The sequence below is a fragment of the Notamacropus eugenii genome, chromosome 6 (genome assembly GCF_028372415.1).
Source record: "Notamacropus eugenii isolate mMacEug1 chromosome 6, mMacEug1.pri_v2, whole genome shotgun sequence".
NCBI classification, from domain to species: Eukaryota; Metazoa; Chordata; class Mammalia; order Diprotodontia; family Macropodidae; genus Notamacropus; species Notamacropus eugenii.
Genome location: NC_092877.1, coordinates 254,964,219 through 254,969,802, shown reverse-complemented (window position 1 = coordinate 254,969,802; position 5,584 = coordinate 254,964,219). Strand labels below are relative to the sequence as shown.

At 38.9% G+C, this 5,584-nt stretch overlaps 1 pseudogene; it reads left to right on the top strand.

Annotated features, from left to right (window-relative positions):
* The first annotated feature begins 1,332 nt into the window (after window positions 1–1,332).
* Window positions 1,333–5,383, top strand: LOC140512800 (heterogeneous nuclear ribonucleoprotein H2-like; annotated as a pseudogene).
* Window positions 5,384–5,584: the final 201 nt, after the last annotated feature.

The following is a 5,584-nucleotide window of genomic DNA, read 5'->3' as shown; positions in this document are numbered from 1 at the left end:
AAGAAAAAATAGGATGCCATAGAAATCTAAGAACAGCAAAAAAATCACTTACTTGTATGTTTGTTTTGAACTAAAACATGAGAAAAGAGAAGGACCTTCTGTTTCTCTAGGTAGATACAATAATAATTACTAACAACAAAAAAGAGCAAAGCAGTTGCATGCTTGATTTCATTCTGTTTCTGCCAAGGAAACTGATTAAGGCTGAGTTGTGTATTCTAAAGAGGAGACTTTGGAGATAGAGGAAGAGAGTTTGAATCCTGGTTTTGAAATTTCATCACATTTGAGACCTTTGAAAACTCACTTTCTAAACATGAAAGGGTTTAACATGATTACATCTAAATTTCACTCTATAACCCATAAGATCCTTAGCCAGGAAAAGGATAGAACAAAGATGGTTAGTAGGGAGTGGATACCTGAAGTGAGACAAAGAAATTAAAAGCCATATACCTTCCAAAGAGAAAATAAAAGTATCTATATTTGCTAACTCTATGACGCCTTACTTAGAAAATCGTAGAGATTCAGCAGAGAAATCAATGGAAACAAATTGAGTACAGTTGCAAAATAAAAATAAATTTAAAAATATAGCATCTACATATTGATAGCAAAATCCAAGAGGAAAAAATATAAGAGAAATAGCCATTCAAAATAGATACAGAATGCATAATATGATCAAGAGTAAATATAACATTATCATCATACATGCAGTATATGTATATATATACATATATATATATTTCTAAAACCATTATTAAAGAAATAAAGAATAGCTTAAACAATTGGAAGAATATCCAATGGTCAAGCATAAAGTATTTCAATATAATAAAAATAATGATACCGCTTCAATTAAGTGAAAGATTTTCTTTGCTATGTCACCTAATGAAACTACATAGATATTTTACTATGCTAGATTTTCTTTGTAAATAGCACATTTTTAGGAATAAATTACAAGTCTCAAAGAAAATAATCAACAAAAAAGTGGACACTGAAGGGGAATAGTGGGCCACAAATTACAGTTAAAAGCCACAGCTGCAAAATCCATTTAGTATTGGCTGAAAAACAGAAAAGTAGATCAGTGGAACATAGTGGATAAAATACAATTAGAATCAATGAACCTCAATAACAGAGAGTTTGATTAATCCAGGAACATCTTTTATTTGAAAATAACTTCAATTTGATAATTATTGATAAAAACAGAAAGAAGTTTGTCAAAACTTAAGTTTAGACTGGAATATTTTATTCAGTACCTTAATCAACTGAAATTGATCATAAGATCTAAACATCAAATGTTATATCATTAAAAATTGATTTTTTCTTCACAGCTACACTGAAATCAAGTATCGAGTTGTCACCACTTACTGAATAAGATGATGCTGAGCACTGAAGGCAGAGAAGGCTTCATGGTAAAGGACCAGGGCTTGCCCTGGTTTTCCTTGGCTGAGGAATTCCAACACTTCTTCTCAGAATTCAAATTTCAAAATCGGGCACCAGGCATTCATTTCATCTATACCCAACAAGGCAGATCAAATTGAGAAGCATTTGTTGAACTAAATCAGAAGATGACATCAAATTGACGCTGAAAAAAGCAGATAAACTGTACAGATATGTTGAAGCATTCAAGTCAAACAACACTGAAATGGATTGGGTGTTGAAGCATATTGATCCAAATAGTTCTATCATTGCTAATGAGGGCTTTGTATACCTTAGAGGACTCCCAATTCACTGTACCAAGGAAGAAATTGTTCAGGATTTTTCAGGAAATCATGCCAAATGGTATAACATTGCCATTGATCTTCCAGGGGAAGAGTAAGGGGGAGAACTTCGTGTAGTTTACTTCAGAGGAAATAGTTGAAAATGCTCCAAAGAAACATAAGGAAAGATAGGGCAAAGGTACAATGAAATCTTCAAGAGCAGCCAGGTAGAAGTTAGTACTCATTATGATCCTCCTTGAAAGTCAATGGCTATGCAGTAGCCATATCTTTACGACAGGCCTGGGGCTTGCAGAGGTTATGACAGCACTGGTAGAGCATCTGGGTTTGAAAGATAGTGGCAGGTATGGAGGCTATGATGGCTACAATGGATATGATGATGGATATGTCTTTGGATTGGATAGTTTTGGAAGAGACCTCAATTGCTGCTTTTCAGGAATGCTTGATCATAGATATGGAGATGGTTGGTCCACTTTCCAGAGTACAACAGTCCATTGTGTCCACATGAGAGGGTTGTCTTACCGGGCGACTGAAAATGATATGTACAATTTTTTTCACATCATTCAAGCCTGTTTGAGGGCCAATTAAAATTGGACCTGATGGCAGAGTGACTGGAGAAACAGATGCTGAATTGACCACTTATGAAGGTATATTTTTTTCTTCTTTTATTTATTTATTTATTTAACTTTTAACATTCATTTTCACAAAATTTTGGGTTCCAACTTTTCTCCCCTTATGTCCCCTCCCCCACCCCAAAACACTGAGCGTTTTAATTGCCCCTGTCTGCCAATATGCCCTCTCTTCTATCATCCCTCTCTGCCCTTGTCTCCATCCTATACCCCTTTACCTGTATTTCTTATTTCCTAGTGGCAAGAACAGCACTCGACAGTTGTTCCTAAAACTTTGAGTTCCAACTTCTCTTCATCCCTCCCTCCCCACCCCTTCCCTTTGGAAGGCAAGCAATTCAATATAGGCCAAGTCTGTGTAGTTTTACAAATGACTTCCATAATAGTCGTGTTGTGTAAGAATTAATTATATTTCCCTCCATTCTATCCTGTCACCCATTACTTCTGTTCTCTCTTTTGATCTTGTCCCTCCCCATGAGTGTTGACCTCAAATTGCTCCCTCCTCCTCATGCCCTCCCTTCCATCATCCCCCCCACCCTGCTTATCCCCTTATCCCCCACCTTCCTGTATTGTAAGATAGGTTTTCATACCAAAATGAGTGCGCATTTTATTCCTTCTTTTAGTGAAATGTGATGAGAGTAAACTTCATGTTTTCCTCTCACCTCCCCTCTTTATCCCTCCACTAATAAGTCTTTTGCTCACCTCTTTTATGAGAGATAATTTGCCCCATTCCATTTCTCCCTTTCTCCTCCCAATATATTTCTCTGTCACTGCTTAATTTCATTTTTTTAATATATGATCCCATCCTCTTCAATTCACTCTGTTCACTCTGTCTGTATTTGTGTGTGTGCATGTGCGTGTGCATGTGTGTGTGTGTAATCCCACCCAGTACCCAGATACTTAATAGTTTCAAGAGTTACAAATATTGTCTTTCCATGTAGGAATGTAAACAGTTCAACTTTAGTAAAGTCCCATATGACTTCTCTTTGCTATTTACTTTTTCATGCTTCTCTTCATTCTTATGTTTGAAAGTCAAATTTTCTTTTCAGCTCTGGTCTTTTCATCAAGAATGCTTGAAAGTCCTCTATTTCATTGAAAGACCAATTTTTCCCCTGAAGTATTATGCTCAGTTTTGCTGGGTAGGTGATTCTTGGTTTTAGCCCTAATTCCTCTGACTTCTGGAATATCATATTCCACGCCCTTCAATCCCTTAATGTAGAAGCTGCTAGATCTTGTGTTATCCTGATTGTATTTCCATAATTCTTGAATTGTTTCTTTCTAGCTGCTTGCAATATTTTCTCCTTGACCTGGGAACTCTGGAATTTGGCCACAATGTTCCTAGGAGTTTCACTTTTTGGATCTCTTTCAGGCGGTGATCTGTAGATTCCTTGAATACTTATTTTGCCCTCTGGTTCTAGAATGTCAGGGCAGTTTTCTTTGATAATTTCATGAAAGATGATGTCTAGGCTCTTTTTTTGATCAGGGCTTTCAGGTAGGCCCATAATTTTTAAATTGTCTCTCCTGGATCTATTCTCCAGATCAATTGTTTTTCCAATGAGATATTTCACATTATCTTCCATTTTTTCATGCTTTTGGTTTTGTTTTGTGATTTCTTGGTTTCTCATAAAGTCATTAGCCTCCATCTGTTGCATTCTAATTTTGAAAGAACTATTATCTTCAGTGAGCTTTTGAATCTCCTTTTCCATTTGGCTAATTCTGCTTTTGAAAGCATTCTTCTCCTCATTGGCTTTTTGACCCTCTTTTGCCAATTGAGTTAGCCTATTTTTCAAGGTGTTATTTTCTGTAGCATTTTTTTGGGTCTCCTTTGGCAGGATGTTCACTTGCTTTTCATGCTTTGCTTTCATGTCACTCATTTCTCTTCCCAGTTTTTCCTTCACCTCTCTAACTTGATTTTCAAAATCCTTTTTGAGCTCTTCCATGACCTGAACCCATTGGGTGGGCTGGGATACAGAATCCTTGACTTCTGTGACTTTCCCTGGTGGTAAGCATTGTTCTTCCTCATCAGAAAGGAAGGGAGGAAATGCCTGTTCACCAAGAAAGTAACCTTCTATAGTCTTATTTTTTTTCCCTTTTCTAGGCATTTTCCCAGCCAGTGACTTGACTTCTGAGTGTCCTCTCCACCCCCACCTTGCCTCCAGATCTTCCCAGCCAGCACTTGGGGTCTGAGATTCAAATGCTGCTTCCCAGACTCAGGGCTTTGGGCAGGGGCAGGGCTGCTATTCAGTGTGAGATTAAGTTCAGGTGCTCAGGTCTGGGCAGAGCCACCACACAGGGCTCAGTTCCCTCAGGGGGTTTATGCAGAGACCTTCAACAATGGATCCAAGCTCCTGCCTGCTTGGGGAGCTCTGGTGTGCTCCCGCCTCCACTGCTGCCTCCCGAGGGGGCCTGAGTTATGGGGGCACCCCACACCCCTTTCAACCCGCCAAAGAGACCCTCTCACCGACCCTTCTCACCTGTGGGTGGGGGACCCCCGGCCGCTGGAGATTCCGTCTCTGAAGCCTGCTTGGATCTGCTCCTTTCCGTGCCACCGAGGCAGGGTTGGGCTCTGCTCTGGTCCAGGGCGCGAGGGACCTTTTGCGCGAGGTTTTCAGGCTCTCTGGAGCAGAAATCTCCTCCGCTCCGTTGTTCTGTGGCTTCTGCTGCTCCAGAATTCTACAGTGGTTCTTTTTTTACAGATATTCTATGGGCAGTGGGTTCGGAGGTAGCGTATGTGCATCTTTCTACTCTGCCATCTTGGCTCCGCCCGTCTTATGAAGGTGTTTTGTCAGCTATGTCAAAAGACAAAGCAAATATGCAGCAAAGACATATAGCACTCTTCTTGAATTCAACAGCAGGAACAAGTGGTAGTGCTTATGACAGCCAAATACTAAGAGGCATGTGTTTGTCAAACCAGTCTAGTTATGGTGTTCAAGCTAGCCAGCAGCTGAGTGGGGGTTATTGAGGAGGATATGCTAGTCAAAGCAGTATAAGCAGATAGTTTTTCAAGTTTTACAGGATAACTCCAGTGATTTGCAAGCAAACATTGCATAGAGAGCCAAGGAGCACCCCCCCTCCACAAAACACCTACAGAATCATGTATGTTTGTGTATATACATATACATATATGCATATATACATAGCATGTATATATATTCATATATGCATATATACATATGTGTATCTATAAAAACATGTCTCAAAAGAAAAAAATAAAAATTATATGAGATTATTACAAATCAATAAGGAAAAGAG